Here is a 27,935-nt window from a genome sequence, read left to right as displayed (position 1 = left end):
CCACATTTCTTTCTATAAAGCACAGACACGTTTTACAAGTATGCGCTCTCCACCATAGCCAAGTGAGATGAAGTGAACAGTGGAGCAAAGATGGGAGAAAGAAATAAAAACCAGTGTAGGCGTGGAGGCCTGTGAACAAGACAATGTGATTGGTTGCTCTGTGTTGCTCTGCAGAGCTCCAATGGCCAGACGGGAGGAGGGGCCATTGTGCGCTATGCGAAAAGAAAGCAATAGCCAACAAAAACAACCCCTTAGTGAAATTGCCTCAGCTTAAACAGGCACCCAAAGGAGGGACAATTAAGAGCAATGGACCAATACAAAGCCTGCAATTTTGGAATGGCACAAGAAAGAACAAAGAACAATCATTGGGTGTGCCACAGCCAAAATCATAGGCTACAACAGGTCTTGCAGACAGGGAAGCGCTGTCAAAGCTCGACCTAAAAAGGGGGGAGGTGGGAGAAAATGCAAACTCAGAGTGAGAATCAATAATAAGAAATATGTAATGCAAATAAAACTGTGGTCTCTCATGGCATGCACGTACATCAACACATCAACAAAAATTACCATGAATATTATAAATGTGTTCTATCTAGAAAAAAATAGCAAGGCTACCTTATGAAAATAAGTGGAACTAATTGTTCAACACTTGTGGAGCCACATTGCAAATGTTTGAGTTTTGTTTATATAAATTGTTCAGTTTTCCTGGCTTTTTTTCAACACTTTATGGCTTTGATTCTTAAAAATATTTATTACTATTATTGATTATAGGATCCTATTCTAGGCTGTTAAAGAAATTATGTGTTTTCTCTATGTATTGGTATAAATATTTCTCTGGAAAGGACTTTTGTTCCTCTAGGATTTGTATTCCAAATGTCTCACATGAGCCTATGCTGCAGGAGCCCAGGTCAAACATGAGGCACTTCAGACTAGCCATTACCCTCTCCTAGGCCTATAAATTCTCACCCATGAGCCAACATTAACATGCAAAATCTCATCTCCCCTCTCAACCACATACATTTTTAGAGGGGCACTGACATTGAGGATTCTGCAACTGGTTTTGGTAAGTAGATTTCTCCCACTTTGGACAGTATCACACCTATGCACTTCAAAACACCCTATAGATTTAGCCCTTCAGTCCCTTGGTGCTTTAGTGGCTGCTAAACGTCACTATAAACACCAGGAGCATATTTGGAGGAAATCCAATGACTCAAAATCTAAATTGGATTAAAGGGCAGCAATTTAAGAATACCAATATCTTGTAAAAAATGCTAAGGAAGACAATTACACATTGTAAATAGAAGAATCACAAAACGACTACATGTGATCTCCTTTCCGTAGTGCACAGCCTATCCCAGCCTATTACTAATGATACTAACATAATGCCTTCTCAGTTTCTCTATGATGATCTTGAAAACTTTTCAAGGGAAAGATTATGAATATCGATTGTGATTTCCCTAACTCTACCTATGATATTGATCCCCTGTTGGATCAATACTTTGTCTTTAAAACTGGTGAGTTCACCTCGCTGAGAAACAAACTGAACACATATTAGAACAAACTAAATCTGGTTCTCTGATTGTTCCCTATGCCTCTACAATTCTTCAGTTATTATCCCATCAAATGTGCAGCAGCCACATTGCTTTTTATAATGCAACTCTCTCCACCACCACAGTTCCAGGTTTGTAGAAACAAGTGATGATTGTTCAGCTCTTGAAAAAGCATCTGCTGGCCCCTTTACTCTCAAATTTAAGACTCATCTCACTACTCCATACGCTGGCCAAAAGTCTTGGCAAAGCCATAGATTTACACCTATTTGCTTATCTTGAGAACAACAAACTCTTGGACATGTTTCAGAGCAGCTCATGCACAGACTCCACCCTGCTGGCAGTGAAGGTGACCTCAAAGTTTTTCAAGACCACAGAGGGGACTACAACCCTGGCCCTACTAGATCTCTCTGCAGGCTTTGACGCTGTCTCTCATACAGTTCTATTAGCCCAACTTGCTGAGTTAGGTCTCTGTAAATATACTCTGAAATGGGATAAATCGTTTCTTAGTGACAGGAGTCAATCAGTTATCTGTCCACCCTAAAAATCTTACACATTTACAGTACAATGTGGAGTGTCTCAAGGCTCTTCCCTGGCCTTAACATTACTTCTTTTGATTGGTCACTTAGCTGCTGGCCTGAAGAATATGGATCTTTATCTGACCCAGTAGATCTGTCAGAAATGTAGATGTTTAGTTTGACGACAAACTCACCTTCGCTGCTCACGTTACCAAAAGAGCTGCCACATGTTTTTTCTTATTTTGGTGCTTAAGAAGATTTTCCCCTTCCTTCAAGTGTCTTCCCAAAGTGCAGGCTCTTGTTTCATCTGGATCTCTCTGAATCTTTGCGTCTTGGTCAGGCAGTGTCTGGTGCATGAAGAACGCAGAAGCCAAGTCCTCTTCTGTGAGGCTTTTCCAACTCTGGCTGGCACAGCAGGTGGGGGAAGGTCTGTGGTGGTGAGAGATGGGACATGCAGAAACTGATGAGAGATTTGCCTGTCCAAGTCATACTTCCTGGCTTGTCAACTGTGAAGTTACTCAATGAGGATAACATCTGGTCCAATAGGTGTCTGGCGGAATAGGTAGTTTCAGTAACGTGCTGGTTGAGTCCACGTTTTCTGAGGTTTTGTAGAAGGGCCATAGAATTTGGGTTGGTTCGGTCTTCTAGGTGAAAGTTGATGTCTCATAGCAGGATGAAGGTGCAGGTGTTGATTATGAGGGGTGAGTCAAAGTCTCTGATGTCGCTGTCAAAATTGGTGTGGGTCCTGGTGGTCTGTATATATGGTTTTGTCCAGGGACAAGTTGGCTGTGATGCGTAGCTTGAACGTGAGATGGTGGGGTGCCCATGTACATAGTTTCAGATGATGGCCGCCTTGAATATGATGGCAAGTCTACATTTGGGCTTGTGCTGATGGTTTTGCTTAGTGACTTTGTAGCCAGCAGAGATGGCTGTAGTGATGTCTGGTGCTGAGGTTGGATTTAGCCATACTTCCGTGCAGAAGAGCTGGTCCGGAGTGATGTAGTGCAGAAGGTTCCATAATTCCGTGGCATGTTTGATGAGCAATCAGGTGTTGCGGATCATGCTTGTGAGTGTGGCATGTTGTGTTAGCAGTGGTTGGAATGTCTGAGAGTGAGCTGATGGCTCGTTTGTGTAAGTAAGAGCGTGTGCAGTACTGGGTGGGGTTGGTGGAGGAGTGGTGAGGGTAGGGTGTGGGAGAGTACAGAAGAACTTGCAAGAGGAACATGAGAATACTTCCTCTGTGCTGTGTGGTGTGGTGTGGCAGCAGTCCGATGAGCAGTCGCCAGGGTTGATAGCACAGAGGAGCCTGGTAGGGTAGCAGTGGTAGGGGAATTATCATGGGTCCTGGTTCTGGGCACAGTCCTGGGGCAGACGAGGATGGACAGATTTGCCTTTGGTGCACCTTTATCACGCCAGAGGTATGCACTACACCCCCTTTTAGTAGGTCCTGGGAGGTGGGGAAGAGGGCAGATGATGGTGTGCAGATGCATAATGGGAAATTCAGTGATATCACATCCTGTGCAGGTGAATGATGGGATATGAAGTCCTCATGTTTGGCTTCTTTTAATGACTGTTTTGATGGGAAACCAATGTTATCTCTTTCTGTGCAGTTGGATGATGTGAAAAATGATACTCTGGAAGATTGGTAGCTGAAAATTTCAGCAGCTAAAGGTCATAGCTGGGCTGTTTCTCTGCAAAGTCAGGGAATCTGCCCTTCAGCTTAGCATATTAGTGGTGTGCAGATATACCCCAATCATGTCAGAAACACTTCCCCGGGGTGCTGATGGTACCCATATTCACAATCTGAAGTGTCAGTAAGTACGTCAAAAGGGCATTTTGACTTTTACTAGGTTCCTTAGTTAAATCTTTCATTGTTGCATTATATGCACACTACGAAATGTTTGTTGATGCAGAATGTTTGCTGTACCTAGGTCTCTCAACTTCAGTCTCTGTCCCTAATTCTTCTTTACCACTCTCTTTGCCAATTCTTTGCCTCATTTCGATTTAAAAAATGCAGTCTTTTTCTTTAAATCCGGTGCTTGCAGATATTCTACATGTTATGCAGAAGCTAAGTAAATATTTTTGTGTAAACAAGGCAGGGCATATGCCTCGAGATCCCACAAATGTTTGTATTCATTTTTTTATTTTTACATTCTTCACATTGCTGTTTCATGGTGGCTGGTACTCTTACAGCAAAGGAAATATATAGGTGAATCTCCATTAGACATATATCTGCTTGTCTCAAATGTAATATTTCCTCCTAAGACAGCTGAAGTGGTTGCATAGACTTCTATTATTCTGCCAAGTCAAGTATAATGAAATAACGTTTGGGAATGGGTGTGTTATGTTATCCATCTTAAACCTGTTGTAAAATAAGATGGGCTAAGTAGAACACTGTTTGCATGTATACCACTCCTCGTGCCATCGGGTTTGTATGGAATATAGTGGGCACATCACATGCAGTTTGTCCTCCACGCTTTTGACCCAGTGCCACCCCTTCAACCCCCCGTTTCCACCACAAAAACACCTTACAAGTGGTTGGTCTTCACTGCGTAGCCTTTATTATTTCTCGGACAATGCCATGTTTACTTTGTTGATGAACTGCCAACATTTGACCAATTTTATTAAACCAAACCAACACACATTGATGCATATAAGGTTGCACATATATATTTTTGTGCCACAGGTTAAAATGTATTTACAATTTTGTATCGCCAGAACCGCACTTGAGGCATGTTGTACCAGCAGGATGCAACCAGCCCCTCTCCACTACTTTCATCTATCAGCGCCTTCCTGGCACATCCACTCTCTCACCATCTTGCTTCCTCCAAGCACCGGCTACTTGTATAGGGCCAAAGTGCCCAGGACCACCAGCAGGACGGCCTCCACTCCTTCCAATCCAGAGCCCGAATGACTGCCTCCCTGTTCCAGGGTCAGACAGTCCCCGCCAAAAATGGAGTCCCTGCCCGTTTCTGTTTCCTGGGACCCCGCCACAGGACGAGGAGCCAACTGGGACTCTTGACCTCCCCCAAAAGCTGCTTAACCTTCCAGATGGCCCACAATATGGTTTGGACAAACAATTCCAACCCTGTCCTGGACAGATGCACCCCATCTGCCAGACAAACTTCTGAGTTTGATGCCTGTAACAAGCTATGCCTAATGGAGCATATCTGGGAACCAACCAACAGCTTCGCCACCTCCCGAGTCAGTTTTCACTCCGAAGTATTCACCTCGCCTGGTGGCGCGTTTTCACCCCACACCTTTCGCGGGAGCACCTCCGAACAACATATGATGGTGTCCGGTAACGCCTTCCGTACCCATGAGAGTGTAGAGAACAAAAACTCCTCCACCCCTCTCTAGACCGCGGGAATCTTGCTTTCACCTCCTGAATGAATCACCAACCAGCCTGGAATGGGCATACCCTTATCCAACACCCCCTGCAGATGCGTTGTGAGCTCCTCCAAACGTTGCCCTGGAATCCCTATCCTATGCCTAATGGAGCATATCTGGGAGCCAACCAACAGCTTTGCCACCTCCCGAGTCAGTTTTCACTCCGAAGTATTCACCTTGCCTGGTGGCGCGTTTTCACCCCACACCTTTCGCGGGAGCACCTCCGAACAACATATGATGGTGTCCGGTAACGCCTTCCGTACCCATGAGAGTGTAGAGAACAAAAACTCCTTCACCCCTCTCTAGACCGCCGGAATCTTACTTTCACCTCCTGAATGAATCACCAACAAGCCTGGAATGGGCATACCCTTATCCAACACCCCCTGCAGATGCGTTGTGAGCTCCTCCAAACGTTGCCCTGGAATCCATATCCAATGGTGATTGATTCCTTTGCCCTTTGCACTCTCTCTTCCTTGGATGTGTTGAACCATTGCCCTGCTCTGTGTATGACCGAATCTCCACACCAGCATACCTGCGTCCACTGCCTTGCCACCACTGCATGAGAGTCAAAAGAAAGAATAGAAAGAAAGAAGATGGGGCGTTGTTAAAAGTCTTCTTAATCCGGCCCCTGTTTAAATTAGCTGTGGTCTAACATATTGTTCAAAGCAAGATGACCTCCATCTGCCCACCCTCCTAATGGTTTCCGTTGAGAGTCCTAGAAGTAGCTGCTGTTGTGGCAACCCCAATGTGGAATGAATGTGATGTGAAATGAGCAGTCTCCTCCCCTAACAAAAACAGAGCGCGCTTACTTAGACGCGTGAACTGAAACCGTGTCAGTGGCATTCCATCAGCATGTGACAAAAGTCTATGATCCCCGCCGCAAGGCCTCATCTGCATGAACTTCTCTATCAACGCCACCGGGCAATTACACACATCCTGTACTACCCTGAGCTGTACTCAAACACCCTTTTCTAAGGGTTCTGTTTTTGATCTCCTCACTCTAACCTGGAGCAAGTAACCAGCCATTACCATGTCCCCCATGTGGATTCTTCCTTCCCTGTCCGCCTTTGAGCTTGGTATAAGCTCTGATATCCAAAAGGCCCCGAAAAAGGCCAATGAATGCGCCAAACTGAGCCGGTGCGTCTCGTATGAGGACCCGCATACCCGCAACAACACTACCAAGATATTTACCAGCGTACTGGAATCTATGGGTCTCCTGTTATCTTTTACCCTTGGCGCCAGCCATTCCCACCCCTTCATTGCCCGCTTGACTCGTGTCTCTTTAGTGGGGTCAGTCACACCTTTCAATCCTGCAAAGAACGCAATTGCCGACAATTGCCTCCTAACCAGAGACAGCGACCTTCCCTCCTCTCTCTGCCGCACGATGAACAGAAGCACCCCCTGCGATGTAAATGTCTCTGTGCTCCCTGCCCCTTTGAGGACTGTTAAGTATACCTGCCAAGCCTTCTCATACATACTCTTAGTCTTGGGTTCAATAAAAGCCGCTATCAGGTCAGGAGCAATGGGGCACCCAGCTTCCATAGGCTTTCCGGGAAGACCGTTATCTGAACGTCCGCTTGCGGCCATCAGGCTCTGCATTCTGTCAACTTAAAACGAGACAGTGCGTCACCCCTGGAACATGCTTAGCAGTAAAGTACACATTGCGCCTGAGGCAGCCTCGCACTAGTTCTTTTAGCAAACAGAGCACCCATGGACATTTTGCCCTTCGACTGTTCACTGCCCAAACTACTGGCATACTGTCAGACCAAAACACAATGCGCTTGTTCTCCAGCAAACCACCCCACAGATGCAGCACAACAATAATGGGAAATAACTCAAAAAATGTGATGTTGCGAGTCAAACCAATCTTGACCCACTCCACTGGCCAATGCTGCATACACCACTTTGATCCTAACACTGCCCCAAAACCAACACTGCCCACTGCATCTTTATAAAGCTCCAGCTCTATGTTGGCTTGTGCTGGTTGTTGCCATATCACCGACCCATTGAAACGAACCAAGAAATCTTTCCATGTGTCCAAATCGTCCTTCACCTCTGCAGATAGCCTAGTATGATGATGCTTCGCTATTAATCCTGACATTGCCCTGGCAATATTCCTCAAACATACCCTGCCCATGGGTATAACCCGTAGTGCAAAACTGAGCTACACCACCAAAACCTGCAATTGGTGCAAAGTGACCTTGCGTGCCCCTAAACACTCATCTACTGACATCTGAAAAGCCCTTCCTTTTTCCTGGGGAAGTCTGCATACCCCGTCAACAGTGTCTATCTCAATGCCAAGGAAAGTTATGCTAGTCGCTGAGCCTTCCATTTTTCCTCCTGCCAGGGCCACCCCTAGTGCCTCCACCAACCGCTGAAAACCCAGCAATACCTCCCTGCAAGCTGGCAAATTAGGTGGGCCCAGAAGCAGAAAATCATCCAAATAATGCACCACATCAGGCGTCACCATTGCATCCTGCACTGCCCATTCTAGAAAACGACTAAACGTTTCAAACACAGCATACGCAATGGAACAGCCCACAGGCATACATAGGTCCATGAAGAACTTCCCCTCAAACGTGAACCCTAGCAAACTAGTGTCTTCTGGGGGTACCCAGCCTCTGCAATTTTTGAATAGCTGTGTCAAAAGTGGTGTAACGCACTGCACACAATTCTGGATCCAACCCCTCATTGACTGACAACCCAGATGGACTTGATAGATTATGAATGAGGCAATTTTTGCCCTCCTTCTTCTTTGGTACCAGGCCCAATGGTGAACACACTAAATCCAGCCTTGGCAATTGCTGAAAGGGCCCAGCCACCCTCCCCAGAGCTATTTATGTCATAATTTTCTCTCTGGCCACTTCTGGTTTTAGCAGCACTGTCTGCTGCTTGCGGGGGGTGGGGGGAACTGTGGTGGGCAGGGCACTAGACAGGATATGGAAGCCAAATTTAAAACCCTGATATAAAAATAGAGTTTCTGCCCGCCTCTCGTATCTATCGAGCAGGTAGGCCAGCACATGCAGGCATATGGGAGTCGGCAATTGTTATGACGATTGGGCAGGGCGGCCCTTAATTTGTGCATTGGCAGGGGTGTATTGTTCCTTCGGTTTTCCCACTTTTTTGTAACACTTGGTCTCTGGGTGCCCTTGCATTCCACAGAAGGAACAGATATACCTGAACTTACAAGCTGCTTCCCTGTTACATTTGTTCTTGTTGAACTGCCAGCATGCTTGCTTTTTATCCCCCACTCCCCTGCCTCCCCGAAAAGAGATGCGCGGGCTTGCAGACTGGCGCAGCTGAGTAAAATTCCCCATGCCATATATTGATCTCCCGCTGATCCCATGCCACCTCCGGCCTCACTGCCATCATCTGAATGAATTTGGTGTCATATTGCAGCCAGGGCGTGCCCTGAAATTCTTAAGCTGCCCCATGAATCATTGACATGTAGCTTATCAACTGTGCCACCAACGCCGGGAACCGCTCTACCACGATTGCTGCATAAATAGCTAAACCGGTCACCCAGTTTTTTAACGAACATTCCACCCAAACCTTCTTCTGTTTGAATTCACCTTCTTTGCCTGCTCTGTTCTTCCCTCGGACAACCCCCCACTGATCAGATCAAAAACGTCCACATATTTGCCCCTGAAAATCTTTTACTTGGTGTCCACTGGCACGTATCAAGAGATACATGCTGATGGTGCCATTGCCAGTGATGTTGAACCATACAGCAACGGGCTCTGTAAAAGGGGTGTCTGCACTGATACCACTGTCGCAGGAGGTACTGACGGTGGCACTGCAACCGCACCAGCCCCAGAGGCCCCAGCATTACTCACTGGTCCTTGTGCCGTAGTAGTGACTACTACTCCTCCTGACTGCACCCACACCTGTGCCACCCCACTCCCTTGTTGCGCCACTACTGGCATGGGAACCTGTGAGTTAGTTGCTGAAACCTGAGTAGCCATCGTTGGCACCGCCACCACCCCTCCTTGAGCTGGCGAAATTTGTGGGCTATCAGGCGCGACCAGAGCTGGCATTGTGGATGGTGCCGCACTGTGTGGAAGCCCCCTACTGCACACAACTCAACCTCTGTTGTTCCCCTCTGCGCAGCAGTGCCAGAACCCTGCCTATCGTCCGTGCATATCAGAGGCTGGCCCACTACCACTGCCTCACCTTCAATGTTCATCAACGATTCTGTGACCTGTTTGGCCCTCTCCTGCTGTGCGTCCTTAAAACGTGCTGGCGTCCGCCTTATGCATTTAGGTAAAAAGGGGGTCCTGCTGCGAACTCGTTCCTGCACCCTGAGCCAGTGTCTTCAGAGCCCAATTGATGCCACCTTTCTTTGCAACCTCCCACAATGCCGACAAGGATCGAAAATCCTCTGCTATTGCCGGGGCCTCCTTGCCCCCCACGTTCACTCTGGGGGCATCCTGCCCACTAAAGAAATAAAAGGAGAGTTAAACACACACCACACCCCTTCTTCGCACCCTTCTTTGTTTCGTTGAGCCTGTTCAATGCCATGCCCACATGCATATTGCGCCCTTATGGGCCGAGCACTAGGGATACTCACTACCCCAGTGCCCCCTTGCGCCATGCCGCGCATGCATAACCATAGATAAACACCTCCACCATGAGATACCCAGCATACTCACTAGCTGGATACCCCGGATTACCATGCTCCACCCCAAGCCATTGCTTGTCCCTGCCATGCAAAACATCACACCCCTTCCCTAGAGAGCGCTCGGCCTAACTACTAACCCCGCGCCCCCAAGTGCCATGTTTGCATGAGTCATGCTGCCGTCATGCCTCCTCCATCCTTTAAACTCCATGCCCCAACCCCTAATCAAGAAAATGCCAACATTCATCTTTATTTTTATTATTAATATTTTTTATTTTTTATTTTTTTTTAAACGTGCCCCACCAGCAATCTGCCCTAACTCCCAAAAGGGGTTCAACTTTTCCTAAGCAAAATGTTTTACCCACCTATGTTTTCACTGGGAATAAACTATTTTATTTGTCATCAAGGTTTTTAAGAAACAAGCGTATATTCAACAGAAGTATGCATTCAGCCTGTATTTTCAGTAATCCCGAGAAGTAGACTGGCTATATAATGCAAACATGGAAGGTGCATTGTGAAACCTGTCTATAACACACCAGCAATAAAATGTCCCCCTGCTGCTTCACCTTTTCACTGAGAGCGCGCTCCACACCACTCCCACCTCTTTGTAGCGCTGCGAGGCCCCGCTGCCGCATCCATCACAGCGCGCCACCTTAATTAAATAGAATGGCATACGTGCGCCCTCTAAATTTTTTGCCTGCAAACGCGAACCTTCGAAGGTTAAGGAGAGCACACGCGCCCCAAGGAGGGTTCGAACCCTAGACTCCGTGCTTGCAAATCGTACGCTCTTCCACTGCGCTAACCCGGGCTGCCCGGATACGATCCCTGCCGAATGTGGCCGACGAGGTGCTCAATATCTGCATGCTACGAGGCCCCACGGACGAAACCGATCACCTCGCATCACAGCCGCCATCCATTACTTGGGAGGGATGAAGGGGGCAATCAAGACCGACTCCCATTTTGTGTGTAAAAGGCCGCTTTATTTGAAACAGGTGCACATCACATGTATTACCAACTGGCAACCGCCTCACAAAACTAACACCTCTCTAAACATCGAGTTACCTGACCCCTTAGGTTTGTGTCTCCCTCCACCCCTACGATCCCCACATGATACAATCCCCCCACCCTGCATATACATATATACAATTCCATAACATCCTCATGTATCCATTTTCTCCCCTACATCTTAACTCCAAACCCTGTCAAACCTGCAGACCTATCTGCCTTATTGCAATTGTAACTAAGCCCCTCTAATGTAACTCCAAAACTGTTTTCCCTTTCCCCGCTCCCGCTCCCCAAATCCCCAAACATCATGATAAAGACCCGAACTCCAGCCAAACTTGGCCAACATCAACCCAAACTCCGCCACCCAGGGAAAGTGGGGTAGGTGATTACACCTCATCCCCCCTTTCCCTGCCCCCCCCCGTCACCTCCGCGCACGTCACCAACCCATTACTCCCGTCGCACCCCCAACAACTTCGCCAACACCTCCCGAAGCTCCAACAGGTATAGATCCATTCCCATCCGGGACAAATGCACTCCATCTCCGGCGCATCATACTTGATGTCCCTGTGCCATATGCGCGTGAAACCCAAATGACGACAGAAACGCACCATTTCCACGTTTATCTTCCGTCTCGCCTTATCCACCGCCTGCGGCTTCACCGCGCCTCGCCACACTCTGCGCGGTACCAACTCGGTCCACACCACCGTACACCCTGCCCAACACCTGCGCAGCTCCGCCAGATCCCGCCGAATCGCCCTCATCAGCACCAGGCCTGTCTCCTGTACCAGATCGTTCTCCCCCAAATGGAGGACCAACACGTCGGGGCACCGCCCCCCACACACTAAACCATTCAGGGTTGTGACCAGCTCTTTCCATCCCATCCCCACCCTCCCCGACCAAAACACCTTGAACAAATCAGGATTGAACCCCAAACCATCCCCAAAATAGCTGTCTTGCGCTTGCAGCTTCGCCCTCTTCACAAACGAGTGACCCACAATCCAGATCAACATCTCTCGGGACGAGGGTCCCGCCATCGAACCTGGAATTAGAAACATATGTCAATCAACACTGTCCCCCCAATTCCAACCCGCGCCGCGCACATAGCGTTGATAACAATCTGATGTCCACCTACCCAAGCGCATGATGGCCCCCCTCCCCTGCCCCCGTCGGTGCGCCTCGGATGCCGCCCCTATTCAAAAGGAATGCGTGCCAAAATGCCGCCCATCCACTCCCAATCTCGCCAATGCCTTCCGCAACACTCCCAACAACTGATGCCCCGTCGCCCCTTTCCCATTCGCGTACTGAAACACCAGACCATTCGCATCCCCCACAGCCCTCCATCTCCTGCCCCAAAGCACCGGGCACTCACTGCCCTCTCCCCCCTTTCCCATGGTCACCCAGGCCCCCACACTCCTCTGGTCCGTCTTGGACTTACGCAACCACAAGCGCACTTCCGACTGCGACACTTGGACCTCTGCCCACTCCACGCCCCGCTCAGCCTTGGAACCCAAAAGCTCCGACACCCGGAAAGCCCCCGCAAACATCCACACCATCAGTGTCCCAAACAAGCATGCTTCCCTGTCATCCTTGCACACGCGCGGCAGCATCAACACCACTCTGCCCAAAATTTCCACAGACACCGGCCGCCGCACCTCCCCTCCCCGCCCGCATTCCAGCGCCCAACCCTCCAACATCCTGGACCCCAATTCACCTGCGGACGGGGTGTATCCCCACAGTAGCTTACCCATGAAACTGATCCCTGCCAGCTTACCCGCTATCGTCACTCTCGTTAACCCCCTTCCAATCAATTCCAGCAAGTATTGCACCACCTCTTCCTGCCTGTCCCTGCCCGGCGGCCGCCACCGCTCCCCATTCGCCACAAACTCCCCCCAGGCTGCCACATACGCTGTTCTGGTAGACTCTGCCAAGGATCCTAGAACCAGCTGCAACATCCGGTGTTGCCTATGTCCACATCCACGCCGGCAGTGGAGTCGGGTCCCGTTCCGCGTCCTTGGCTAACCCACGGAATCTCCCCCACTGCGAACGAGACAGAGTGTCCGCAATGTCATTGTCAACTCCTGGGACATGTACCGCGCTAAAAGCAATATCATGGCGCAAACAGCCTAGCACAAACACCCTCAGCAGCTTCAGCACTTGCTCATCCCTGGCGGACTGGCGATTTACCACCTGCACCACTGCCATATTGTCCACATTGAACGTCACTCGACGATGCGCCAGCACCTCTCCCCACAGCCAGATCGCCACTATCAAAGGGAAGAGTTCCAGAAACGCAATGCTCCTCCTGCCCCCCGACCACTCCGGGGGCCACCTCTCTGCGCACCACTTCCCGTTCCAGTAGAGCCCGAAACCTTCGCTACCTGCCGCGTCCGAGAAGATCTGCACATCCCACACCAAGTCCACGTCCCGCTGTAAAGGCACTCCGTTGAACTGGTGCAGGAAAAAACGCCACATCCGCAAATCCTCCCGCACCCCCGCCGACACGCGCACGCGATGATGGGGAGGCCTCCGCCCCGCCAAAGCCCGGCCCAGGCGTCTGCAAAACGTCCTACCGACCCGCACCACCCTGCACGCGAAGTTGAGGTGCCCCAGCAGCACTTGTACTTCCAACACTGTCACCTTATTCCTGGCCACCATCACCTGCAGCAGCCCCAGCATCTGTTGCTTTTTGTCCGCCGGCAGCCGTGCTTCCATCCTTTGTGAGTCTATCTCGATGCCCAAGAATGACAGCGCCGTGCCTGGCCCCACTGTCTTCTCCGGTGCCAGCGGCACCCCCAGGTCCACCATGATCTCCTGAAACCTGTCCAGAGCCACCTGGCAGTTCGTGGAGTCCGGCGCCCCGACCAAGAAAAAGTCATCCAGGTAGTGCGTGACTCCTTGGTGACCCGTGCGTTCCGTAAAAAACCACTGCAGGAACGTGCTAAAACATTCAAAAAGCGCGCAGGACATTGAGCAGCCCATCGGCAGCGCCTTGTCCACATACCAGCGGCCGTGAAACTGGATCCCCAGTAGGCCCCAGTCGTCTGGGTGAACAGGCAGTAACCGGAAAGCCGACTTGATGTCACATTTGCCATCACTGCGCCTCTTCCCTCCTTCACCACCAATGCCATCGCCGCTTCCACCGAGGAGTACACCACTGCGGCCTCGCTCTCACTGATAAAATCATTGACAGACCCGCCGTCCGGCCACGACAAATGTTGTATGAGCCGGAACTGCCCTGCCTCCTTCTTGGGCACTACAGCTATAGGGGACACTATCAAGTCCGTCATCGGCCAGTCCTCAGAAGGCCCCGCCATGCGCCCCTCTTGTACTTCTTTGTCCAGTTTAGCCTGTATCACCTCCGGGTGCTCCCGCGCTGACCGTAAATTGTCCGCCCACCGATGCACCCGAGGACCCTCGTAACCCAGCCGAAAACCGTCTCGAAACCCGCTCCGTAGATGTTCCGCGGCCCCCGCATCTGGGTAATTGCATAGGGCCGCCGACAACTTATCCACTCTAACCGGCGTATGAGCCCTTCGGCCCAGGCCCTTTTCCACCCCGGCCGCCTCCCGACTGCTGCCCGCTCCCGGGTCGTGCCGCTCCCGCCGCCGTGTGTGTGCCGCCATACTGCTGACCGGGCGGGCCCCAGCAGCGTGTCACAGGGTGCCCATTCCTCCCGCACCCCGAGCACTCGTGTCGAAAATGGCAGTGCTCCCTGGCACACGCCCCTCTATTAAAGTCCCAGCAGGGCCCGCGGTCCCGGGCTGGCTCCTGGCTCCCGCCCCCACCCCTCCTCGGGTGGGGCGCCCTTGAAAGGGCTGATATATTATCAGGAGCCCGCTGGCGGTAAAGATAGTTTTGCCCGACCCCGCCAGACCCATCGTGTGCTGCCACAAATCGCAGTCCAGCTCGCCCCACTTCGCCTCCGTGTCCCACGCCATTCTTGCCCTGAACTCCTCGTCGTACTGCGCCCACGCCAACCCCCCCCCCCAGTAATCTGTGCCTTCCGGATAACGTCCATGTACTTAAACAGGGACACCGACCTCTCTGGGAATTTGTCGCAATACACACTCGCGAAAATCAGAAATGCCGCCGTCCAGTTCTCAATTGTAAGCGGCACCCTCGGGCGCTTCTGTAGCTCGTACTCCTCCTCTTTTGACCCTTCCTTCGACCGAACTTCCCTATGTAACAGCTTCAACAATTCCACATACTATCCCTTCCATATCTTTTCTTTAGTGGCTGCCATCAAATGCGCCCCTAGCGGCTTCGTGACCCCCATATAAGGAAGTCGTTTAAACTTTAATTCTTTGCTGTCAGGTTTTTTCGCGCCCTCCTCCTCTGCTGTCGCGCTGCCCGCTGCTGCGCTGCCCGCGGCTGCGCTGTCTGCATTGCCCCCTATTTCCGGTTTCTCCACCTTCCCCTCCGGCAACCCCGCAGTGCCCCCGCCCTTACCCCCAAGCGCAGCCCCATCCGTCCCCACACCCCGGTCCACCACATACCTCCCCTTGCATAACCGATCACCCGCCCCCACCTCCCCTCCTCCCCCCACCCCACTGTTACCATCCGCGGCGTCTCCCCGCTTTTACCTGCAAGCAAAGCATCCATCCCCTCCCCGCTCCTCGACTCTCCTGCCCGACGCCGATCTGCCTCCCGACTGTGTCCGGGCCGCCGCAGCACCCAGGCCCCGTGACACCTGTAACAAAGAACCAACACCATCACCGGACCCCCGTCCATCGGCCCCTCTCTCACTTCACCTTCCTCTACACTATCTTCTCCTTCCATCAACTCAACACCTCCCCATCTATACTTCCGGCGCGCCGCCGGCGGCGCCGACTTAAACCTGCCAGAGGCCCTACTTTCGCCTCTGCCCTCGCTCTAAGTAAGAAAGTCCTCCTTGACGTTGCTCCATGTTAGCTGCTGTTCCCCAAGCCGATTGGGCCCTGTGGGTGCTGGGACCGGCGAGCCCGCCTGGGCCCTTCTTGAGCCAGCCGCGCCGTGATCCCGCGTGGTCTCCAGGCTCGCCGCCGGAGGCTGCGCCCTCCCTTCTCCTTGGTGTTGTTGGGCCGCCCCAAGCCGTACCAAGTCTGCTCCCCCTCGCCGGCTATCTCCCTGCAATAAAAAAGGTATTGCTGGTGTGCTGGTCCCCTGCCACTGCTCCGCCTTGCCCGCCCAGCGCCACGTCCCCCAGCTCCCCTCTGCCCCCCCCTCTTCCTCGTCCTCGCTCCAACAGAGCCCCCCTACTCCTGCGCCGCCCGCGGGTTCCCCCCGTCCCACCCCCCTTCTGCCCCCTCTCCGCCGCCACCCCGCCCATGAACCACCTCTGCCCGCCCCGACGGCCCCACCTCCTCCTCCTCTGTCCTCGCCTCCCTCGCCTGCTTCCTCTCCGCCGCCATGCGGGCCTCTCTGATCCCTTCCTCCCACGAGGGAAACACGTCCAGCCCCTCCCACTCCCTTTCGCTATCCTCCGAATCAAAAAGAAGCGGGGACCCCCCCCTATGCCCCTGTTCTTCCCCCAGCCCCCCAACAGCCGTCCCCACCTTGCCCCGCCCCTTGCCTGCTTCCCCCGCCCCACCCCCTCGCCCTCCCCTCTTCCCAGCGCTCCTGCCCCTCTCTCCCGCCCCCTGCCGGGCCGGCGAGGGGCTCTCATTATGCCTCCTCGTGGCCTGGCCCTCCACCACGCCTCCTCCCCGACCTTGCCTTCCTCCTCTCCCCCCCCGCCCCGACCACGCTCCGTTCTCCTTGTCCCCCGCGCCCCCATTCCCTCCCTCCCGCTCTGTCAGCTTCCCGCTCCCCTCCGGGGCCCCGGCACCCCTCCCGGCCCCCCCGCTACCTTCCCCAACACCCGAGCGGCCGCGCGACTCCACTCGCGCCTGCTCGGCCTCCCGCTCCCGCAGCCCTCCCGCTGCCCCGCCTCCCACCGCACCCTGTAAACGCGGCGAGGCGCCCCTGGCAACGCGCCTCGCCTGCGACCCTCCGTCATCCGGGGCCGCGCTCCTGACATCGGCGCGGCCCTGGAGACTCACCTGCAGCTTTTGCGACTTCCTCGGTGGCGAGCAGGCCAGGACGGCCGCCGCCACCCTTAACGACGCCTGCCTCACCGGCCGCGCCTCCCGCGGCCCCACCAAGAGGTCCATCCGCCCTGCTTCGCTCAGCAGGCGGATGGCCTCAAGTACACGTACATCGTCCGCGCCATCCATTACACGATCCGAAACGACAAGCGACCCACACACAAGCAACAAGACCAGCTAAATTACAAGCTAAAGTACTTCACACCCAGCCACCAGGTTACAATACCTAAAATGGTGGCTGGGCGGAAGTGAAGCCCCCTTAAGTAGCCCTTTTTGGGCTTGCTGGTAAGTTTTGGGCTGCCTTTGAGCTCTCCCAGGCAGCCCAACCGGCGGCAAAATGGCCGTGCCCATGAAACCCCTTCCCCCTCCCAAACCTGCCCGGGGGGCAGACCTCGTGGCTCGGCTGCCCCCCAAATCTCCCATCGCGGCCGCACACAATTCCCTCGGGCCCCCAGCATAAATCAACTTCATGGCATACGGCAATACCTTCGTGCCCACAGCGCTTTCTTCGCATCAAGGCACAACTTTTTTTTTTTAAACAATTGTAAGCTCTAAAATGAGCAGGTTACTGTTACATTTGTTATTGAATATACTAAGATGAAATGCTGAGCTGCTACGCTGTAAGGCCCCTCATCTAGGAGAATCACCGCCACCGTTTCAGACCGGCCTGTCCGCTCCAAATCGCTTCCAGCTAAGACCCTCTGGCAATCCCCGAGGCAAGAGGACAAAGGGGGCTACTTCCTCTAGACCAGCACTTAGGTGGTCTAGGCTCTTAGGTCGAGCCTAGGCAGCGCTTGCGCTGTCTGGAAGATCTGTTGTATGTACTTTGTGGGATCTGGAGATCAGCCTTAGGACTTACCTGCTTCCGCTTTTTTTAGGGATTTTTTTTCTGTTCAACACCCTCTATTTAATTGTCTTGATAGAAAACGGCAGTAGAGGTCAGTAAAATAGCAGAATTGCTTTCTGCTTGTTCAAATGTCTCTATTAAACTGTCTTGATAGAAAACGACCAGTAGAGGTCTGTATAACACCAGAATCACGTTAGCATTCCCCAGTCCATGGAAACTTGTCTTCCACAAGCACCCATAGACAATAATAATTTTTTCTTATCCTGTATTTTCAGTGATATGACCACCGAAGGCCCTGGTGTTATATTAAAAACAGAGCTTTGGACTATACCATTTCCCACTGAAAGGCAATAAGTTTGGTGCTTACTTTCCCTCCATGTTAAATAACAGTAGATATTTCAGCACCCAGGCTAATTTGCTGCATAGCTAAATACATATAAGGTCCCAAAGGCGAGACCTATTGCATTGCAAATGCTTGTTAAGCAGAGGCTGCAGTTTGTTTTCTTTGAAGACATCCATGCTGGTGGATTTTGTGGAAGTTTCTTCTGACCGATAAGCGCATATCCCTGAATTGAAATGCACATGTGCATCATCATTATAGCGTTAGCAAGATTAGTTCAGCCTTCTTTCGGCAAAATATTCAGTAAGTGGAGCTTCAGTTATCTCATTAAAGCACAAGATACACTCATGGCAGAGATCATTGTATATTTAAGACTTGCTTTGGCTACATCTACATGCGCAGGTGATGTTACACAGGATAAGGAGGGAAAATAATGCTGATGTATTTGAATACTGTCTAATTTTGACCCCAGTGATTTAAAAGATGAATTTTAGTTATTTATTTATTTATTTATAAAGTAAAAGCCCCTTCACCATTGGACAAGGCGAGGGAGGAAGCAGCACTTCACTCTTAGGGTGTCACCTTTCCCAGAGACAAATACCAGACGTCTGTTCACGTTTTAAAGTTTCTACAAAGGCCTAGACATTATTCTATACAAGAACTTATTCACTTTTACCATTGTTTTGTATTTTATTGTATAGTACTAGCATTTATATAGGGCTTTCTATCCCTGACAAGGCGTTGAAGCGCTTTTTCAGCGAGTAGCACGCTACTACGGAGAACCATAAAGGATTAGTGTTGAATTATACCATGGTGTTTCTTTCTTTACTTCAACTCTCAGTCAGGGGTTATTACAGCTGCTGTAGAAGACATTTTAAAGCGTTTTCATATTACATTTAATGATTAAAGAATGGCGTGACAAGGGGAAAAACAAAGGCATTATGTGATTCTTATACAGTCTGGGACAATAAAATGTCCGTTTAAAACCGGCCACTTGGCAGCCACATGCTTAGCAAGGCAAGGGAATATTGTGTGTAAAGGCCCTTCACAATGCTTAATTTGTAAAATATGAAGTCCGGGTGCTCAATTTTTGTAGGAGGCCAACCCACTTTCCATGGCTCCACTCAATTACTCTATTGGCTCCACCCACATCCTCAACTTCCACGGCTGAAAGCCACATGTAATACCCGATGTGAATTCCTACCTAGGTAATATGATGGTTGAATTGATAGGTGTTGGTTTTCAAGCTCCTTGGCAAGTATCTTAATAAAATCAAGGCAATGCTGCAAAAGAGACTGGATGTCATGACTTTTGGAACCAAAGATAATTAATGTTTTCTGACCATTAAAGGCCTGACTCCAAACTAATTCTGATATGACTATCTACTTCCGTTGTATTTTGTGTCTCCCCAGGCTTGACCCTAAACTGCCCCTGACCAGTCTATTATTAAAAGACAGTATGATATATGGCATTTTAGAGGTCAGAGGTACAAGCCCACTATGAAGGCATCTATCACATGAAGAATTTATTGGACTCTGCAAGAAGCACAATATGCACCTCCCTGGCATATGCACAACCTATAACTGATTTATGCACATCTTTCAGTCTTGGAATATGCCCAATATTGTAATTGTATTTATATAGCGCTTCCACCCCTGACGAGGCATCAACGCACTTTTCAGTGAGTATCATGCTACTCTGGAACCCAAAAAGGATTAGTGGTGGGTTAATATAGGGAAAATTATAATAAGTTGAGCAATGGACATGCAAGTCTGTTCATTTCATTGAATGGGATAATGGAGGGATAGAAGAGGGAAGCGTCTTGAAAGTGTTATTTAGGAGATTGTAGAAAAATTAGGTTTGTGATGGGTCGAGGGAGGGATAGAGGAGGGAAGATTCTGGAAAGGGTTATTAGGGCAATCATAGTAGTGAAAGGAGGCTTGGGATGAGTAAAAGGAGAGATGGAGGAGGGACAAGTCTTAAGAAAGGGATTTACTCTCACGAGTGCATTGTAAATGGGCATAAACCAAACATTTCTTACCCAATTGGCACCCCTTGGCCTTAGCCCTTAAAATAATGTTCCTAACATACAACAGTGCCTTTTGCTCCCTAACATGAAGGTAATACACAATGAGGTAGCTGTTAAACCCCAACCAGCACAGAATACAATTGACAACAGACTATAAAAAGGTCTATGTTTGAAAGGGTGCATAGAAGAAGAGACGATGGCCCGAAAGAATTTGAATGTTGATACTATCCTTTTTCTATTTCATGTATAGCAAACGCGACATTTGAAGGTTAATAAACACAACTGTACTAAGTGTACTATACACAATATTAAAAATGCTCAGCCTCCTTCCTGTAATTGTCGGTGTCATGTGTGACAAAGTTGTCACAGCTCGACCTGCGCTCTGAAGACTGATGAATGAAAGGAGTGATTTGAGACTTAGCTTATTTGCTGAGTATTTACTGTAGAGTGACTGTAATTTTAGCCGAAGGAGTTTAGTACATTTTTGCTGTCATAATGGCAAATGAAAGATTACCAGGGTTAACTTTACCAGAACGTGTACGAACCAGGCAACTACCCTACTCAAGTCTGCCGAAAAGGCCCCGTGATAACGTAACAATATATATATTTTTAAATAGGTGGTGCTGATGAAGTAAGATTGTTTCACCTAAAAACACAAGCGCACTTGATCTTTGTAATCACCTTGGCTACATTCCTTTCAGCCCTAGCAACAGTTCCTTAAATTCTGATGTGGAGAAAACTGATTAATTAACCATTTGTGAGAGCCATGAACCTCACTGAAGGGAGTTGAATGAAGTCTACGGGTTTCTCCATAGGCCAGAGCTACAAAAACGCCTTACCAAAGCACTATGAACAAATATTAATGGGTTCGATTCACAAAAAAAGTTGTAGCCTACATTTCTCTGACAAGAACATCAAGGGATACAGAAAACCCGATAGTTTATATTTTAGTAAGTGAAGGAGAGTGGCATAAATATGGAATTCCTGGGGCGTTTGTGTGTGTGGGAATTTGAGGTACTCTAAATTGCACTGACCACACACAAACTGTTTGTTTCTATTCCTGATCAGTTTGCATCTAGTTTTCACCCATGAAAACTAATGTTAAGTTACGCTGTTGTTTTTGTGAATGAATTGTCATATAAATGAGACATTTTTTACAATCATCTCTTTGGAACCGGATTTCCACTTTTGGGAATTCTGCATTGTATAAGACTGAAGTGTTACCATGGAGCTTTCTTTTATTATATTATTGATGTTATTTATATTATCATCACTAGTCCCATTATAGCTACTAATAAGCAGACAGTTTTGAACAGAATAGCAAGGTGAAGTACACATCCATGGTTTATACAGAGCATAAGTCCAATATTTACTAACAACTAGTCCCAAGAGAAGTTATCGGGATCAATCAGTAACTTTAAGCCCGTACTCTACAAAAAGTGTGAAGCAGGCATCCCTTCTAAAGTCCTTCATTACTGACCTAGAGAATGATATGTTAGCCATGTAAATAGCTTGTTTTGTGTTGCTGATCATGGACTAAGAAAGAACTGGCCTTGAATATTTAACATTCTTTCTCAGATATGAAAAAAGCAATATTCATTTTAGTGAGACCCTCAGTATGACGTTTGGGGGGAAAGCAAACAATGATGGCATATTGATGTCTACACCTGAAGTTATTTTATGAATAAAGATATTTGGATAAACTGTATTCGGAGGGAAAGGGAAACTTATCGAAGTCATGTCTAAATAGATTGCAATGTTTTTAAACACTCTATGGTGAGTTCTAAGTCTGTGCATTTGGGAAAGTATACGTTGCCGAAATTGGCCATATCTGATTTTTTTTTCAACTAGGCCTCAGCTAAACCCTGTGAGCAAAGCAGTATGGTGGACTGTGATGCTTTCAGGGTGTGGAAGAAAGTGAAAACCTTGGACTGCGTGGCCTTCGTTGCCCCTACCGGCCCCTGTCTGACTAATGATGTAAACCAAAATGTAGAGGCTCATAACACCTTTCCTCTGGGATCAGCAGATTTACTAGTTCTTTTACAGGAACAGAAATAGAGAAAAGGCAAACCTTTTGCTCCGTGGTTCCCTTAGGTCGTTCTTAAATTGTAATACCACTAATGTGGTTTATTGTATAAAATGTCAGTGCGATTTGCACTTTATTGGCAAAACCATCCAGCCTATAAAAAAGAGGATACTACAACATCAGTCCCGCATTAGATGTAAAACTAAAAATGCACCTCTTGTAGAACATTTCATCAGATTAGGACATACTTTTAACCAAATGACCTGGTGGGTCATCGATGTAATTAAACCAACTAAACGTCAACAAAATGTTGACCGGATTCTTACCCTTAGAGAAGGCAAATACATATGTAATGCCAACACGATAGAAAAGGGCCTAAACAGTGCAACTGAATGGCACACCTTAGCACCTTAGCTTGTCTGTAGTTAGAAATTGGTTGTGGTCATACTGCAATTTGTTGAACTTTTTTCTTTTTTCTGTAAACTGGCTCATACTATCAATGCAATCAATCGACAGTGTATTGGATTAATGAGTACAACATTGATATATCAAATGTTATTATTATCACTTTCCGTCTTAAACTCAAGAATCCCTTAAGTACATGCTATATGTGACCATGTTAACCTATGGGGTGTTGTGATATTAACAAGCTGAAGATGATGTTTATACTTGTCACTTCTAATGTTAAATATTAAATGACTTACGGCCGGTATGGGAATCTCGTTTGGAGCTGGCACTAAAGCAGCCTCTACATTACTAATACTGACACTAATCTTTGTCAGATAGGATGATTCAAGTAATTTTGGTTATGTGTATAAAGCCACTTACCGTCATGGTACCTTGAACAATAATGATTACTTTATGCTTTGCTTTTCATATTTCATGTAACCAACACGGAAAGTGATATATATCAATATACCAAAAAATGTAATTATGTTGTTCAACTTGATGATGTAATATCTGTCACTGTTAAAAAACGATTCAAACTTAGATGATCTAATGTGAGCTTGCCTAAACTACATGATGTTGCTAACTGATTTGGATCAAACTGTAAAGTCAAGAATGGTGTGTTTATCTAGAAATAGGCATTAGACATTAGCCCAAAACGTGCTAATCTGAGTCTGTCTTCATAAAGAAGATGTTTACAAGCATGAGACCAACAGAGTTTACAATTCGAAACAACTTTGTTATATTGAAACAAAGCAGCGATTCTTGATGTCTAGAATGAGTTGTCAGATACCAATACTATACTGACTCATCTATACCTGCCTATAAATCTATGGTGTTAGCAAGTTTGAGAACAATAAAGTTATAATTTGGAAGAACTTTGCCACAATGTAACTAAATAGCGATTCTCTCCTCTAATAAGTGCCCCAAGAGCACAAAACGATATGATTTTGTTTAAATAGATTCATTGACATGGATGTATAATATAACCTACAAACATTAACTGATTGAAAATATTTCTATTGCACCACTATTATGTTTCTGGATGACACCTTAGGTCCCCAGTAAACTAAAACTCGCTGTGCAGTACAATATTTGCCAATTCCAAGATGGCGGCCACAGTCTCTCTATCCGAGAGATAGGCATTTCAATAAATCGCTAGTCCTGTTTTGATCTCCAAACGATGGGCTTTATAACCAAGGCGAGTGGCTGCTTCCAATTTCTGCTTCACTTTGGTTGCATGCGGTTATACTGACGGTTGGAAGAGTTTCCATTCAGGTGAGAGCTTGAAATGAGACTAGGTTAAACTGGGCATCATGCACGCTGTAACAGATTTCTTACGGATTTCTGTTGCTTTTTAATTCACAGATTCTTCATCTCCCACAAGCATTCAAATTAAAGTGGAAGACGCTCTGCGACATCTTTTTGCGCAGTAGGTATTAACTCACTGAAGTGGTAGTTTTTAAAAAGTGTTGACCTAGTCGTTTTCGATTTTCACACAGGTCAATATTTATAAATTATCCATTCTAAACCTTGTGGGTACCAAGACTCCAACCTACTGAAATAATTCAAGCTGAAGATTCCTTGTAATATTTGTTGCACAGTAGGTACCAAACAAATCAAGTAGACTTTAATTCCCAAATGTCTTTAAATGCTTAATAGAACTTACTGAGTCGCTTATTTTCTATACAGGGCTTTTTCGATCGCCTTTTTAAACATCAAAATATTACCTTTGAAGGCTGCAAGACTTCCATCTACCAGGTATATTTACTCAAATGTTTGATTATAATGCACAGGCTTTATTCCAATGCTAGTCCAAATAGAAGAACAACTAATAACTATGAGTGTCGCTATCTCTTGTAAAGTCAGTCAATTGAGGTTTATTCCAGCAGGATGGGTGTCTGTATACACCCACCTCTGAATATAGACTAGTACATGGTATAGGCTCATTTGTGTTACCTAGCCTTTTGCAAAAATTGTCAGGATGACGGTCATTGATTATACATATAGTGTATAGTTCAAAATTTCATTAAATGGAAGATCAATAACTGTGCCCTTGAGGTGCACGCTATCCTAATTAACATCAGCTAAATGAATTCCAGTGGGTCATCAATTTAGTAAGAGAAAACTGATTATGCTGTAGTATACAATTTACTAGTGTCCACAAGATGAGTGGACACTCCTTTTGAAAACAATGTTCAGATGTGAGTATTAAAATAGGGCCTTCCATAAATGATGGCCAGGATGTATATACCTAGTATGTGATGTAAATATGTACAGGTCTTTGAAATCATGTCAGATTGTACAGTGGTCAATTGAAGCCTTAATGTAAATTTGATTTGAGTGATTTTTTGAAGTCTTAAATGTACATTTGAATTGAGTTAGACATGTAATTACTGTGTTATGCTAATGAGAAGTTTGGTGTGATATGTATATATTACTTTCTGTCCCAGTGTAGGGGAATGAGATTGTTTTTTAACTATAACTCTGTTTTTTTAGGGTTTTCAAGATATGACTTACATGTCCTGAGGATGGTTTCATCAACTCAAGATTAGAGACCGAAACGTCGACATATACGCTTTGTCTGCTTAATCAACAAACCAACTGTGAACAGGCAGATAAGCGTATACAATTGTTATAGAGAGGCTTTGTTTGATTGCTACATCTGAAATATTCTTCCTATAACATTGTTATTTATTCTGTACCATTGTCTCAAATCGATCCTTGAGTATTAAATACTATATTTTTTCATACACACCTTCTCCTCTCTTCTATAAGGATCACTTGAAGTGACTTATGTATATTGATTGAACATTTGCTGACTGTTGCTTTGCACTATCGGTCTCATGTGTATAGGGCCGCCAAGTATTTTTTGTAATTCTGTTAGAAATATATAATAACAAAATCCCTTTAAGGTACTTATACCCTATCATGTTTTTATTAGTGACAGCTTAAAAAGATGAAATTCACTCGCCCGCCAGTCAGGAGTGCATAAGTTCACGAATGGGTGCGACTGAGTGGCTGAGCAGCACAGACTACGTGGGACAAGTAAAGCTGTTTTATTTTGCATTTTGTTTGAATAAATACGTTCACCACCACTACCTCCTGAAAAGAATTTATAGCCCGGCCCTGACAATAAAGTGCCGGTGCTGAGCACTGGAAAACATCGGCACAAATTAAGCACTGGTCCTCCACACCCTTAAACAAATGTTCTTATGTTGCCAATAAACATTACAGGGCTGACGGAACAGAGATTACATTTCCTGAACTGTGACAGTGGTGTGGAAGGATTTAGGGGGTGCACACACTGAGGTAGCTGTGAGCTACTCCGATGCAACTTTCAATTGTCCTGTGCTCTGTATGCAAGGTGCATGAATATGGACATTCGTACCTGCTCCCAGGGCGTTGTCAAGTCCAGGTGGCAATTCATTTTTTGGCCCTTTCTCTGAGGAAGGCAGCGAGCTGGGTGTTGCCAGGCCAGTGGTTTGGGGCAGAGGGAGGCTCATGGATTATTATTTTTTTCTCTCCTTGTCCTGGCCAACAGGCCAGGGAGAGCTCTTCAGGGTTAGACCTGGAAAGAAAATAGGCCCGGGAACCCAGGTAAAAGTGGCCCAAATTAGTGACTAAGGGGCACATGCATCATTGTTTTTTGTGGTCGCAAATGAGCAGATTAGCAGAATCTGCCCCTTTGCGACCACAATTTTTGCATTTGGGATGCATCATTCCAAATGTAAAAATCGCTATTTATGTAATTGCAATATTTTCGATTACTTAAATTGCGATTGCATTTAGGAAATCGCAAATTGCGATTCCCTAAATGCCAGGCAACAAGTAAACAAATTTGCAATTTCGCTTTTAAGAAACCCAAATTACCGTCAACTTAAAGTTGATGGTAATTTGCAAAATCTTTGAAAATTGCACTAAAGTGCACTTTTCTAAGTTTTATGTTGCGTGCAACATGTTTTCTAATTGCACTTTCAGGGGTGCATCAGAGTGTCCTTTTGGCACCTTTGCGCCCTTGAAATTGCATGCGCATTTTGTGAGTACCTATTTGGTACTCGCAAATTGTGCATGCAATATCCATTGATTCCTATGGGCCTCTAAACCCATAGGAATGAATGAGAAGCCATTTCTTATTTGCGATTCGCAATTTGTAAGACGGAAATAAGGAATGTGTAGAAAATATAATTTTTTTTGTGATTCCTACATGCATATGGAATTGCGTTTCCTAAATTGCCATTTCTTAAACATTGCAATTTAGGAATCGCAATTCCTAAATTGGATGCATGTGTCCCTAAGAGAGCTAAAAAGTGTCCCATGTTAGAAAATTGGGACAGTGTTAACTTGTACAGACAAGTAGTTTAAGTGTTTGCAAAGTATAAAAGATTGCATGGGTTTGAGATTTCTGCAGTCAATGTTTGTTTTAACATCCGGAAAATCAACAGTAAACAAGCACTGGAAATGCAAATAGGTCTCGCCATATAGTGGAGTTTAGTGGCATGGATAGGAGTGAAGAGTAGTGGTATGAAGTAGTTTAAAGTGTTGTGGAGTGAGTATAGCGTTGTAGAGTTGATTTTAGTTTTAGAATTTAGTATAGCGTGTTTTATAGTTTTGTGTAGTGGCAAGGCACAAGTCCTAAAAAAAGAAGTGGGGGGACGCTGTCACCAGAAATGACGTCACGACAGGAAGTGACGTCACGAAAGGTGGCTTTCACCATCGGGCTCATTGCTTCCCCTCGCTCACCCCTTGCATCAGAGGAGTCAGCGCATGAGCAGTGTGCTGTGAGCTCCGAGCTCCTCGTCCCAGAGAGGCCAAAGAGTGAAGTCCAGCTGTTTGGCAGGGGGGACGGCATCCACCGGGTAAAATAAGTGGGGGGACGCCGTCCAATCGCGTGGTACCCCGACTCGAGCCCTGTGTAGTGGCGTAGATTATATTGTATCTAAAGAAAGAGTTGAGTACTAAGAATTAGCAGTTATAATTTACGTAAGGTAGCGCAGAAGGTCAAAATACCGGCCCCAAACAACGTGTACTATGTAGTTCAAACAATTTACCCAAAACTGCGTAAAACAATAATAGATGAACCATATAAAATAAATATATTCATTG

The sequence above is a fragment of the Lissotriton vulgaris genome, chromosome 1_1 (assembly GCF_964263255.1).
Source record: "Lissotriton vulgaris chromosome 1_1, aLisVul1.2, whole genome shotgun sequence".
Taxonomy (NCBI): Eukaryota; Metazoa; Chordata; class Amphibia; order Caudata; family Salamandridae; genus Lissotriton; species Lissotriton vulgaris.
This window is presented reverse-complemented; position numbering follows the sequence as displayed.